The following is a 16528-nucleotide window of genomic DNA, read 5'->3' as shown; positions in this document are numbered from 1 at the left end:
TTTACGTGCTGAATATATATATATATATATATATATATATATATATATATATGTGTGTGTGTGTGTGTGTGTGTGTGTGTGTGTGTGTGTGTGTGTTGTATGTGTGTTTGCGTGTCTATGTTTGCTTCCATCCCCCCCGGCCGTCGCTTGACAACCGATGTTGGTGTGTTCACGTCCCCGTAACTTTGCGGTTCGGCAAAGGAGACCGATAGAGTATGTACTGGGCTTACAAAGAATAAGTCCTGGTGTCGATTCGTTCGACCAAAGGCGGTGCTCCAGCATGGCCGCAGTCAAACGACTGAAACAAAAAGAATAAAAGAATGCATATAAATATATACATACACACACACACTCACACATACATATGTGTATATACATATATATGCGTGTGTGCGTGCTCTTCTCTGTGTATGTGTGTGTGTGTGTGTGTGTACAATCATACACATCGGAGCACGCACACAGACACACCCACAAACTTATTACTTTGTTGCTATTAGCATTTATCATCACTATCATCTCCCAACCATCGCCATCTTCACTTTTACCATCAATCATCCTCATCAGCTTCACCATCGTCATTGTTTTCATTATTGCCTTTACTATTCCATCATTATTTTTATTATTATCATCATCAGTATCATTATTATTGCTTTGCGTATTTGTTTATTGATTGATTTACTTTTACCTTTCTATAGAATGCAGATTTTAATTACCATGAGCATAACGCAACGGAATTCTTCTGCTTATTCTCAAGACTTCAGAAAGAAGGAATCTTATTTTTTTAAAGAATATTTTGCAGATTATTAACTGTTGTATTTCCTTCTATGTAATTCCCACTGGGGTGGGGGAAGAAGGAGATATATATTCATGTTGTTATTCTGCTCAGCTCTAATTTTTATAGACGACTGAGGTGGGTGTATAGACATAATTTAAATAAAAAGATACAAAAACTAAAATAAACACTATACAAAAGATAATTCCTTTTCAATCCCTAAAACAAAAGAGAGGAATAAAGGAAAGAAATTAGTTCGTTTAATATACTCTTCTAGGACACTCACCGATTACCTCCACCCCCTCCACAACCAGAAGTAGCAGCACCACCACCACCACCATAACGCATTATAACCCCCTGAGGAAAAAAACCCTGCATCAAACAAAATAGTTTAATTCGATAATTCTATAATTTGATTATCTATGGAAGTTATTCAATCATATTATAAGTCTCCAAGCTGTAGACTTATATCTTACTCGCCGGAGAAATTTATTACGGATTTCATTTTCGTTTCCCTGAAATGTTTTTTCCTTTGTTACGTGTTTCTCTTTCGAACTGAATTGAAGAAAAGGAAAAATAACAACGGAAAACGCCTTTCTTCATTTTTTTCTCTCTCTATTTCTTTGTTTTCGTTTCACATATATCATACAATATTGACTTATTTTCGACTAGACACAAAGCTAATTTATATGCTGGAAGTGATTACAGTCGTTAAAATCGCCTTCGTTTTATTACTGATACTTGTTTTTATCGATTCTAAGAGAAATGAAAAGTTAAAAAGATTCAAGCAGAATTTTAACACAGAACATAGAGGAGATAAAACTAAATATTATGAAGCATTTTCGTCTCTTTTTCCAGCTCACCACTCTCAGACATCTTATAATTTTGGCATTCTTTTAAGTAAGAAGGTCAATTTTTCCAACTTAAACATATTCACATACACACTTTTGTAGTTTTAATGCCTGGTAATGTTTAATGAATCGTTGGGTAACCACGGAATTCTTACTCTTCATAAAGTGTGTTGATATTAATTGGCTTTGTCACGTTTGAAGAGATAGGGTGCGGGGACTGTATTTCGGAATCATGTCCCTGGAAAACAATAATTGAATATTTGAGATTTAAATCTATCTACGCTAATACAAACACACTCGGCCGAAAATAGTTGAAAACAAGCAAAAATAAGAAGAAATTAGTCGACATAACTGAACCGTGCCAGATGTTTACAGTTATTCAAGTGCTTATTAAATATTATTATATATATATATATATATAATATAATATATATATATATAGACAGACAGACAGACGATAGACGTAGAATAATAGATAGATAGATAGATAGATAGATAGATAGATAGATAGATAGATAGATAGATAGATAGATAGATAGACAGACAGACAGACACATACATACATTCATACATACATACATACATACATACATACATACATACATACATACATACATACATACATACGTACGTACGTACATACATACATACATATCAATGTGTAGATACGCTAAACAGCGACTCAGAGGAAAATAAACTGGTCTCATATGTACAGATACCAGTTGTGAGTTATGCAAAATTATTGAACAGGATACATTAGAACATGTTCTACCAACTGACTGCAAATGGACGTTCTTTCTTTGTTATATTAGTATGAAAATCAGAAAGAGATTTGCATATCTGTGGTGACTACAGTTTAGATGCTAATTACAAGATTTGTTCGGGCAACCCCTAATATTGAACCATCTCTAGGAGGTGGTTTTCTAAGAATTCTCTCTGCGGGTTTAAAACCACCAAATTCAAATAGATGTTGATTCCTAAGAAACTTATCGCTCATATTGGTTTGTTGAGGTGAACATGAATGTCTTCAAGCGCCAAAACTGCCACTGCTATTTCTCAACGTGCAACTTTGAGGAGCGATATTAAAAAATAAAATTTATTTATCAGGATAGCATATATTCTTGGGTGTAACTAGCTCGGAGGAACTGAACTTGAAGATCAAGATAACATTGAATCGTCTGAGACGCAGGTATGGCTATTAACTCAGAGAATGTAGCTTTAATAGTAATAAGCTATTGTTTTGGGGCAATTCAAAAGGCGGTTGTCAAAATTAAGATTTGGTCCTGAAAATATTAGTTGATTCTCCACCATCTTAATAAATAAGTTCTCTTTAGATTTGATACATTTTTATAGCCAATATTTGATTACGTAAAGGCAGAGAGCTGGGCTAAATGCTTAGTGGCATTTCGTCTGTTTTCAATTCTGAGTTTAAATTCCATCGGGGTCGATTTTGCTTTTCGTCCTTTTGGAATCGATAAAATGAGTACCAGTTGAACACTGGGGTCGATGCAATCGACTTACCCCTCCCTCGAAATTGTTGGCCTTGTACCAAAACTTGAAGCCAATATTTGCAAGCATATTCTTAAATTATCGTTGCATTTCGAAAATTGCTCGAGAAAATTTTGAATTTGGTTGCAGAAATAAGCACCACAGAGCCTTCGATAATTTAAAAATGCTCACGGGTTTTGATCTTAACAAAGGCGTCACATCAGCGACTGATGTGACGCCTGTTTAGCGTATCTACTCATGGATATGTATGTATGTATGCATGTATGTATGTATGTATGTATGCATGTATGTATGTATGTATGTATGTATGCATGTATGTATGTATGTATGCATGTATGTATGTATGTATGTATGTATGTATGTATGTATGTATGTATGCATGTATGTATGTATGTATGTATGTATGTATGTATCTATGTATGTATGTATGTATCTATCTATATATCTATCTATCTGTCTGTCTATCTGTCTGTCTAAATATATATATGATATATATATATATATATATATATATATATATATATATATAGACTATATATATATATATATATATTTATATATATATATATATATGTGCATTTGAATAACTGTAAACTTCTGGCACGGTTCAGTTATGTTGACTAATTGTTAGAAAATTTGCGGCAGGATAATCACATTTACAAAGGAGGTTAACTGCTACTGAATCTAATTATTCAAACATTGAAAATGTAGCTTTCACAACTGTGTGAGCCACAAACCAGGCACGTCATTTTTTACTTAGCAAAAACTTTCTGTTTAGATCTGGTCACAGATATCTTGAATTTATTTTTAATCCACGCAAACAACTTCTAAAAGTTTATGTCTTTGAGGTGGGTCGTACCAGAAAGCGGATGATTTTGATATTACTTATGTCAAGAGAAAGCACATTTCTCATGGCGACCAGTATTTTAGACCGCAATTTCAGAAGTCAATGATAATATCATACGTTGAATAGGAACTGAAGTGTAGCGTCATGCTTACCTAGTTTTAAAAATACTGAGAGATCTGACACTAAGCAAATTTATTTCCATAATAAAGAAGTATGTATGCAGTAACTATTCCAATGTTGAGGGACCTTATACGATTAAGTCTGTGGGGGAAAGGAATTCTTTGAAATAGTGATCTTATTACTCCGTTTGAAGTATCCGGGAAATAAATAAAATATTCGTAATAATAACCATTCTTGTATTACTGTTGCATGCAATCACCCAAAACCCAAAACCTGAAGAACGGTGTTGTTTTAGTTTTTACTTGTTTCAGTCATGCTAGGATACCGCCTTCAGTAGATTTGGTCGAACAAATCGCACCCCCAGGACTTTTTATGAAGCCAAGTACTTATTCTGTCGGTCTCTATTGCCGAACCGCTAAGTAACAGGGACGTAAACACACCAACACTGGTTGTCAAGGGGTGATGCGAGACAAAACACAGTCACATGTACATAGATACGCACACACACATACACATGTGTGTGTGTGTGTGTGTGTGTGTGTGTACGACAGGCTTCTTTCAGTTTCCGTCTACCAAATCCACTCACAAGGCTTTGGTCGGCCCGAGGCTACAGTAGAAGACACTTAGCCAAGGTTGAGAAGCAAGCTTCTTACCACACAGCTACGCCTGCATCTATAAAAAAATATATAGTAAGACCGCTTAGTGTAGTTCCCGGGCGGAATTGAACCCTGACCAAGATAATAAGCTGATGTCAACTCATATCCTTGCCCACAGGACTACTAAAGCACCAACGTTGTTGACTAAATGAGCCGGTTTAATGAATTTTTCCAAAAGAGTTAGGTTACTGGACTCGAGTACAGCTTACAGTCATGGATACTTTTTCAAGTTGATCAGATTTGATCTCTGTTCCTGATTGTAAGAACTTTAACTGCAAAACAAGTGTAACATGAATTTTCTCTCTAGAAGTTTTGCAGTCGGAATTTCATGTTGGGAATCTCAGTTCTTGGTTAGAGAATAAGAGCTGACCCTCACACAACCGCAATAAAAATGGAATTACAAAAACAAAAAGAAATGACCCAGACAATTAAAATTGGGTTAAAGACATTTTATCAACACAAAGTACACACACACACACACACACACAGACACACACATCACACACAGAGAGAGAACAACAAGCACTGCAGCTTGGTGAGATGGAATGTCCCTCGATCTGCAGCAGTTAAAAAGCCTATTTTGATGTATACTCTATATTAAACAATCAATTATTTATTGGAATTTCTGTTATATGAATGTTCCTCATTGAAACTACTTTTAAGTATATCTAACTGTCAGCTTTGCGAAATATTTTCTCCATACCTTGCATTTATAAAAGCATGTATGTATGTATATATGTATGTATGTATAATATATAAGTATATATTATATATATTATATATATATATATATATATATATTATATATATATATGGATATATATATATATGTATATATATATATATTATATATATATATATATATACTATAAACTATCTATTAATCTACCTATATATTCATCTATCTATTTATAAATCTACTTATGTATGTACGTATGTATGTATGTATGTATGCATGTACGTAAGTATGTATTCATATGTCCATCTATCTATCTATGTATCTACTTATGTGCGTGCGTATGTTTGTGCGTATGTATGCATGTATATATATATGTATGTATCTATATATGTATATATGTATGTATGCATGCATGCATGTATGTATGTATGTATGTATGTATGTATGTATGTATGTATGCATGCATGCATGTATGCATGTATGTATGTGTGTGTGTGTATGTATGTATGTATGTATGTATGTATGCATGCATGTATGTATGTATGTATGTATGTATGTATGTATGTGTATGTATGCATGCACATATACATGTGTATATGTGTCTGTATTATGCATGCATGTATATATATGCATGTATATGTATGCATGTATATATATGCATGTATATGTATGCATGTATGCACGTATCTTAACAAAAGATTCTTTTGCTATTTTTGTCGTCAGAGATTGCAATGTGTGGGATATTGTGGAATATCATAAAAAAACAGGTAAATCCAAAATGCGGAAAAAGTCTCCATGGTACAGTTCACGTTTTAATGGTCGGTATTCTTGGAGATTTCTTTTTAAGTCGATCGCCGAATCTTGCAAAGTTCGTGTCGTGTGAATTAGATTTTGGTTGTTATTATTGTTTTTGCCATTTTGCTTCTTTCTTTTTCTAATTTTTGTTTTCTTTCATTTGTTTTTTTTTGTTTTTTTTTTTTACCGGGAATATAAAAATGCAGCTGATAGGATTAAAATTCCACAGAGCAATACTTTCCGGAACAAAAAGGATACTTCCGTGTATATTTGTCAGTAAATGCATGTGTGTGAGTGTGTGTGTGTGTGTGTGTTTGTGTGTGTGTGTGTGTGTGTGTGGTGTGTGTGTGTGTGTGTGTGTACATATATATACATATAGGCACGTACGTATGTACATTTTGATGTGTGTGTGTGTATGTATGTATGTGTACCTATGTGTCTGTATATTTATGCACGTCCAGATCAATAGATGCATGCATACGTATTATATATATATGTGTGTGTGTGTGTGTGTGTGTGTGTGTGCGTATTTTGTATTATACACACGCACACGTATGTAGGTAAGTCAAACGCATATGCAAATATTTGCTGTTCATACCAAAAATGAATTTATATATAAATATATATATATGCATGTGTGTGTGTGTGCGCGTGCGTGTGCGTGTGTGTGTGTGTGTGTATGTGTATGTGTGTGTGTTTGTGTGCGTGCGTGTGTATGCGCGCGCGCGTGTTTACTGGCGTGCAATATGAAAAGCTTGATTCCAAAAGATAATCATTTTTGAACTAACTTTGTCATATTTAATTTTGTTTTTTGATTCCTTATTTTCCAGTCCTGGCAAAGACATTCAATGATGGTTGTTTCAACTGAACTTTAATGGAAAGAAGTTCATAGCAAAAGAAATATAGTCTTGTTTCTTGTGCCTTGATGGATCTGAGACAATATCAGACTTCTGTATAGTCGCAAGAAATAAAAGGTTACTATGACTGTGTCCAAGATGTTCCGGCTATGACTGTCTAATTTTTAATTTTATTTTTCTTCAGTCAAGAAATTAGATTAATTCGAAAATCTGTGTCAGATGTTTATTTTGTTTGTGACTTTCCCAGAAGCAATAAGCGACAGAAACCGAGTCGAATGGGTTCCATAAGTACTAGAAACTGGTTTCGGGAACCGAAAATGGTTTGATGAGCGACGCAATTGTGATTATATATATGGGTTTCCATTTTTGGGCACAAGGCCAGAAATTTCGGGTAAAGAGATAGTCGATTACAACAACCCCAGTGCTCAACTGGTATTTATTTTATCGACTCCCAAAGGATGAAAGGTAAAGGTGACCTCGGCGAAATTTGAACTCAGAACGTAAAGACGAACAAAACGCCACGAAGCAATTTGCTCGGCATGCTAACGATTCTGCCAGCTCATCGCCTTATCATGATTATTTATATTAACTCAAGAGTTAAGCCGGTATTCATACATAGTGTTCTTACCTTTCTACAGTGTTCATAGCTTTCTACAGTGTTCGTAGCTTTCTCAAATACCTGAATGACGTAAATGACATTATTGGATGCAAGCGTAACTATTTGATTAAGAAGAACGCTTTGTAACTTTCTGGTTTTGAGTTCGGCACCTTGGGGGAACTTTCGTCCGTCATATTCTCAGATTGTTAAAAGCTGAATCAAAGAGATTTTGCTAACGAAAGCTGTCAATGAGGATTGCTCTTGCTCTTAGGTGGTAGATTTAACGGTTTAACACCGAGTAATGGTGTTAGACTGTCATCCGGTTTAACAGCACTACCACCTGTCACAGTGGGTGTCTCTAATGTTGTCCACTCTGTTGCATGGCTACTGGCTACGTATCTGGCCTGAGAATAACTTCCTCTCTTCCAATTGTTTTGATCGTCACTGAAAAAAGTTCAACGTCGTTACCTCACCACTTCTGACTAAGTCAAATCGTGACGTGAAATAGCTTCTGGCTTAGCTGGAATGGGTCAGCCGCGCAATATTGTTGTCTTAACTATAAGAATGCCCCAGGTATGGTGAATTCCTTGGCACATTCTCCATATTGAGGGGTCGCAGCTCCGATACTATAAACAAGTGATTAGAATGTCACAGGCAAAAATCGCAAGACGAGTTCTACGAGTCGAGCCAACTGATTGAAGAATTAGGGGTTGACCAAGAACAAGATGATTGGATAATATCTGTAGTCTCAGTTCGTCACGCTTTGGAATCCTGCCGGAAAATCTTCCGATAGGACTCTGTACAGGAGATGCCTGAGAACTTTATCCCCACGATGATAAGCACTTAATTGGACGTTGGGAAAATTTCTGCGTGTAAAATTACAATACAAGTAGCTGAGTGTTTCACAGATACGCATTTGTGTGTGTGTGTGTGTGTGTGTGTGTGTGTGTGTGTGTGTGTGTGTGTGTGTGTGTGTGTGTGCGTGCGTGCGTGTGAGTGTTTGTGTGTTAAGACACGGACTCTAGTGGTTAGGGTATTGCTCTCAAGGTCGGATGATCGTAGTTTCCATTCCCAGACAGGCGATGCATTGTGTTCTTGAGCAAAACACTTCATTTCACGTTGCTCCAGACAACTCACTTATAACTAGATAACTCTACGACGAACTGTCATTCTCTTCAGGAGGAATGTTGGCCTGCCCACCTTCCAAGCGGGTGGCATCATTTGAAATAACGCGAAGCGCATTGTATCCAGGGTTACCATGATACCGTGACACCAATCAACTTAATTTATTAAAGCCACACACTGATTAATCAGAGTACAGTTTACAAAGCATAACATTTTGGAGCGTATACAAATGTACTTAAGGCACACATTTTAGCCATCTCACTACAGTTGTAAATTGTAAAACATAACTGTCACCACTACTATATGAACCTGAAGATTGCATAGTTTAATGCATGAAAGTACTAGTTCAATCAGAATGAAGATTTGATATTCGATCGTTTCTTATGCTATTTTATAAGTTGTAAATAAAACGCGGAAATCAGACAAGGTTGGATTTCTTTCAGTAATATATATATAGGCGCAGGAGTGGCTGTGTGGTAAGTAGCTTGCTTACCAACCACCTGGTTCAGGGTTCATTCGCATTGCATAGCAACTTGGGCAAGCGTTTTCTACTATAGTCTAGGGCCGACCAAAGCCTTGTGAGTGGATTTAGTAGACGGAAGCTGAAAAAATGCCCGTCGTATATATGTATATGTATGTGTGTGTATATGTTTGTGTGTCTGTGTTTGTCCTCCCCAACATTGCTTGACAACCGATGGTGGTGAGTTTACGTCCCCGTAATTTAGCGTTTCAGCGAAAGGAACCGATAGAATAAGTACTAGGCTTCCAAAGAATAAGTCCTGGGATCGATTTGCTCGACTAAAAGGCGGTACTCTAGCATGACCGCAGTCAAATGACTGAAACAAGTAAAAGAATAAAGAGTATATATATATATAGATATATATATATATTATATATATATATATATATATATATATATATATATATATATACATATATATATATCCACATCTTGTCTATATATCTACCTTCTCTATGATGTTGCCACTTGATTTGAAAATTTTTGTATTAATGGAAAACCTCTATAATTGGCTGATGAGTACTCTGCATCTTAAATCTGTTGTAATACAACATTTAATAAATGATGTAGTACGAAACGATCGTGCCAAATTACCGGAGTCATTCTTGTTGCTTATTTGAGTATATATATATATATATATATATATATATATATATATATATATATATATATATAATATATATATATATATATATACATATATATATCCATATATATATATTATATATATCTATATATATATATATGCATACATATATGTATACATTTATATATATATATAGGATCTGATCCAATTGACAACGTAGGTCAGGTAAGGTACAATAAATTCAGGGTGAATACTTAATAAATGTAAGCACCTGTATATGCCAGCTAGTAGCAGAGGTGAGAGGATATATGTATCAAATGAAATAAAAAAACAGAACACAAAGGATGTCGCGGTACACGTGTTTCAAGCTTTATAAAACAACTTATTCTTACATCAATGTATAATCGACATAACAGATGGTTTAAAGCTCTCTTCAGCCGCATACAATTGCTACACCAAAGACCTGTATCACATTATGAAAAGTCCGAAAAGGAACATTTGGTGTTATCTATAATGGTAGGTATATTGAGTTTCACTGGGAAAGTATGTTTGTAAATCTTCATAATCAAATAGGTGTGCAGTGTATTATTGGACTTCGAAAATCCGTCCATATTGTATCATCAGTCAATATAGAGTGAATGCTGAGTAAATAACAGTGGGTTCATTCCTCTTGTAAGGGAAGGAAACAAGGAGAATTGAAGGTTGAGAAAAAAGAGAAAGAAAAGGAAAAAGAAGAATAGAGGGGAAGAGAAGGAAACGGTAATAATGTTGGGATCACAAGTAAAAATATAAATATAAATGGTTACGGAGATGTACCTGCATAGCAAGTGATTTGATCTGAGATCGTGTGCTGAAACGAAAACAATTGCAGCGTGGAAGGTGTTTGTAAGCCATTTAAGAAACACACAAAAGCCGTTCGATTCACTTCAACATTTAAGTTTAATTTGTCGAAATATTTTCGTCGCTTTAAGACCGCACCTGTTCACCGACAAAAATCCGTGAATCCGTGCTGCGCGGATTTTTGCGACGAAAATATTTTGACAAATTAAACTTAAATGTTGAAGTGAATCGAACGGCTTTTGTGTGTTTCTTAAATGGCTTACAAACACCTTCCACGCTGCAATCGTTATAAATGGTTATTATACAATAAAATATAATAAAAAATATAAAGATATAAAAATATAAAAATATAAAAAAACGTAAGGTATAAAGCCATAAATTCTAGAAATGTATTGTAAAAAAGTAAAATGTACAAAAATAAGAATAAAAATAAAAGGATACAAAGTGATCGTAAAGACAAAAGAATTAAGATAGAGAGATAAGATGTTAAAAAGTTTTGATGCTGTGGTAAGCGTCATAAATTACTTCTAATTACCGGAGGAAGGGCGAATGGAATTTGATATTGTTGTGGCGAGTGGTCAGTTTATAGCAATCTGTCGCGACATGTTTTAAGTATATCTTGTATGTGTGTGTGTGTGTGTCTACATACTTACCCACGCGCACATATATAAACCTGATTCATACAGCTAATGATATGTACGGATATAGGTATCATTACACACACATAACCACACCCATGTAAAACTCAATAAACATATAAATAAATAAATAAAATAAAGTAAAATCAGAAAAGAATAATATCAGAAACGATAGGAAAAGGGTAGGAAAAAATAAGAAAAAAAAATAGAAAAAAAATAAAAAAGAAAAGAAAATAGGAAAAAATAAGAAAAAAATAAGAAAGGTGAGAAAGATACGTTTAAAATAAGAAAAAGTAAGAAAAAGTACATCAAAGCACAGAAACAAAGATTATAATGGAAAGAATAATCGAAAAATACTGGTGATAACAATATTGTTACAGTATTACAATGTAATATGATATATATATATATATATATATATATTATATATATATATATAATATATATATATATATGTATATATATATATATATATATGTGTATATATATATCTTATATATATATATTGTTGAAAGAAATTCCAGCTTTGTCTGATTTCCACGTTTAATTTACAATCTTATTATAAAATAGTATAATGAAATGATCGAATATTAAATGTTCATTCTGATTGAACTTGTATATATATATATATATATATATATATATATATATATATATATATATATATAATATATATATATATATATGTATGTATGTATGAATATATGTATGTATATATATGTATGTATATACATACGTATCAAGCTCGACATCCACAGCAATACGCTTACACCCACTCACACCCAGATGGGTGAATTGCACAACCAGGGAACGCACACACACACGTGTGCGTATTTTGATTGTGCAACTCGCCCATATGCATGTATGCGGGCGCGATTACATTGTTGCACATATCGAGCCCAACTAGCATGCATATGTACATGTGAGGGGGTACACGTACATGCCGTGCGCGTGTACCCCTGCATTTATACCCGTGCGTGAATATACACATGGAGACTACCACACAGGTACAAATGTGTATAGTAATGGGAGCCCCATCACTACACTCAATGTATAATCTCACCCATCCGCACGGATGTGAAAGTGAATCTCGGTGTATATGTTGAGGCTTATATGTAGCGCTGTGGAGGTGAACGTCGTTGAAATTGTGAATGAATGGGTGGAGTTGGGAATTGTAACCGGGTGGTGGGCTAGCGTTGCTTGGAATTGGGAATGGAATAGTGTAGTAGTAAGGCAGGCATCGAGAATAGATTTGGGTTACTGCAAGTTGTTTGTTAGAGCTGCTAAGATGAGCTAAAGCTCATAATTGTATAATAATTTATTATGGTAGTTTTATTAAAGAATCCATTCATAAAAATTTTTTTAAGTAGTGTTGGTTTGCCACGTGGATATAGTTTTTAGTTCCATTTATTCTATTTCTCCATTCATAATTTTAAATGACGTTTACTTTCCATGGCGCGTATCTTTTTTTACATAAGTTATATTTCTATGGTAACGTAATTTGGTTTGATTTTTTTAACGGCTAAGAATTTAATTTCACTTCATAATTTGAAACTGACTTGTAAGTATGTATTTTATTTCTCCTTATGTCATATTGTTATTTTGATATTCTGGTTAATTACGATGTATTTAATGTTTTTTATTGGAGTGTTTATGTATATGAGATTGTGTGTGAGTTTTTAGTTGTATAATTTATTTATCTGTATGAGTGTGGGTGTGTAAATATTGTTGTATATATCGAGTTTAGTGAGTATGTATATGCGTATATGTGAGGAGAGTATACGTATCTGTTGTGTGTGTTGTTTTGCGTGTGTGTGTGTTTGTGTGTGAATGTGTATATGGGTTTGTTATTTAGGTTTTGGGATGTATGTGTTAATTTGTCTGTGTGGGGAGGGAGTGGGTTTTTGGTGTATATTGAGGTTTATAAGTTAGTATAGGTATGTGTATAAGTCGTGGGTCTGTGTTTACGTGTGTTGTTTTTGTGTGTGAATGTTTAGGTTAGGGGGATTGCTATATAGGTTTGTTATAGAGTTTAGCAAAGGGAGATTTATCGTTATATGTTTTTAAGAGTTTTGGTTTATCATGGTTTTTTTTAGGGAATTCGTGGTAATTTGTCTATTTTCGATGTTGGTTGTTTTTTATTGTTTACATTGTTTTCATTCATAATTTTGAGTGGTTTTCGTTTTGCCACGTGAATATTATTTTTAATCCATTTATTCCATTTCTCCATTCATTATTTAAAAGATGTTCGTTTCCAGAGCGGTTATACTTTTTATACATATGTTAAGTTCCTTGGTAAAGTAATTTTGTTTTGGTGTATATGTTGAGGCGTATATGTACTTGTGGGTGTTGTGTGAGTGGGGTGGGTGTTTGTATTTGTTATGGGTGTGGTTTACGTGTGTGTATTTGTGGTGTGAATGTATAGGTTAAAGGGATTGCTATATAAGTATGTTATAGTGTTTAGTAAAGGGAGGTTTTATCATTTATGTTTTGTGAGTTTTATTATCATGGTAGTTTTATAAAAGAATCCATTCATAATTTTTGTGTTATTGTCTGTGTGGGTTGAGTGGGTTTTGGAGTATATGTTGAGGTTTATATGTATGTATAGGTATGTGTAAGTGGTGTGGGTATGTATATGTCGTGGGTGTGTGGTTTACGTGTGTGTATTTGTGTGTGAATGTTTAGGTTAGGGGGATTGCTATATAGGTATGTTATAGAGTTTAGTAAAGGGAGATTTTATCATTATATGTTTTATGAGTTTTGGTTTATCATGGTAGGTTTGTTAAGGAATTCGTAGTAATTTGTGTCTATTTGCGATGTCTGTTGTTTTATTGCATTGTTTCATTCATAATTTTTAAGTAGTGTTCGTTTTACCAAGTGAATATAATTTTTAATTCCATTTATTCCATTTCTCCGTTCATAATTTTAAGTGATGACGTTTTCTAGAGCGTGAATGTGGGTGTATGTGTGTGTGTGTGGGAGTATGAATAAGTATTGTGTTGAAGTATTTAGCTATTTTATTTATTTATAGTGCCTAGACGTTTTTATGTGTATGTATAGGGATATATAATAGGGTGTGTGATTGTAGTGGATGTAGTTAGATATGGTTATATATAATTAGTATATGTGTATGGGTGTATATATAGTTTATTATTATATTATTATTATTTTGTTTTGTTTTATATTTTATATTTTATATTTTTATATTTTATATTAATTGTTGATAGGTTTATTTTAGTTTATATATTGTTTATATATTGATTATATATGGATTATATATAGGTTATATATATGGATTATATATTTATATTTTTTCATTCATACTTTAATTATTTTAAAATTATTATTTTTATTTTTAAAATATTGATATTTTAGATTGGAAGTCCACCTGAAGATTGTCGATCAAGACAAGAAACAATTGTAGTGGCGGTTTTTTTTGACTATTTATTAAAATTTTATGTATTGATTAGTCTTTCCTTGTTTGTTTTGCAAAATAGTGGTTTTGTCTCTAATATATTTTATATATATATATATATATATATATATATGTGTGTGTGTGTGTGTGTGTGTGGTGTGTGTGTGTGTGTGGTGTGTGTGTGTATGTATATATATACAAAATAAGAAAATGGAGAAATACATCTAAATCAAATATCGATTACCAGATAATACCCAATCACATACTTTATTAAACCACCACATAAGAAACTGTAAGGACAAACATAATAAAGTAGAACAAAATAGTGTATATAAAGGAGTGTACATAAAGGAGTAATGTTATACAGTAAGTACAATATGTATAAGATAATATAAAAATAAGTAAATATAAGTATAGATATAGACTACATCTTACAGCTGTTTCGGCTATGCATATAAGTATGTCTCGTAGTTATAAATGAGACATTTAGAAAAATATCCTAAGGCCTCTTCGGAGATTATGTGATGCAAATCAGATTACATACACATTTATATAGGTGTGGGTACATACCCATAATAAAACATATACATATACATATGAGTGCATATACTCACACTCCTATACATATAAATATACATATACATAATGATATAAATAATATAAATAATATAGATCAATAAACATATATATGTTCCACATTCAACGTTACAGTTTTTCAGCTTAATATTGTGATAATTAAAATGTAGAAAAACGTACACATATTAATACCTAAATGCAGATATACAGAGTCAAGAGTACATTATATTAATTCATAAGAATTTCCAAAATGTCATTAATGTTAGCATCATTATCATTGTCATTACCACTAATGCTACCAATATCATCATTCGTATTATTATTGATAACGCTAATACTAGAAAAACAATATATAGATTCCATTATTATCAATATAGTTACAGTAGTACTACAATACTATGCAAAGTGTTAAATATCTGCATATACATACGAAATATGAAACGAAAGCATTCTGTTTACACGACATTAAGATCCATTGGCGCACATATGTAATTCTGAGTTCAGATTTATAATTTCCAATGTGACAGAAATACACTATTACTTTCAGAAATAAATACGAATCTAGCACTAAACTATGATTGGCCTATGGATTTGAATTTAAATTACCATATATAAGAGTTACAGAAGGGAGTAGATAAGATTCGGATTACATATGTTTCATAGCGAGCGGAACCTCAGAAGTGGTAAAAATCCAAGCGAGGAGTATACCATCGGTTACTCTTCAGACCAAGAATATCTTGATAAATTAAAGGAGATATCGTTGTCCTGAAGAGTAGCCGGCGGTATACTCCTCGCTTGGATTTTTACCACTTCTGAGGGTACGCTCGCTTTGAAACATATGTAATCCGGATCTTATCTACTCCATTCTGTAACTCTATATATATATATATATATATATTATATATATATATATAAAAGTAAAAGTCAGTTAATTAGTGACCATTAGAATCATAAATCTTTATATATATATATACTAGTTCAATCAGAATGAACATTTAATATTCGATCATTTCATTATACTATTTTATAATAAGATTCTTCGTTCTTCGATACGAAAAGATCCACAATCTTCCGTCTCAATAAAGTAGAGTTGAGGAACCCATCATATCGGTCCGTATTCAAATTTAAAACCGTCTACTGACTT

The sequence above is a fragment of the Octopus sinensis genome, linkage group LG5, assembly GCF_006345805.1.
Source record: "Octopus sinensis linkage group LG5, ASM634580v1, whole genome shotgun sequence".
Lineage (NCBI taxonomy): Eukaryota > Metazoa > Mollusca > Cephalopoda > Octopoda > Octopodidae > Octopus > Octopus sinensis.
Note: the sequence above shows the minus strand (reverse complement) of the source record.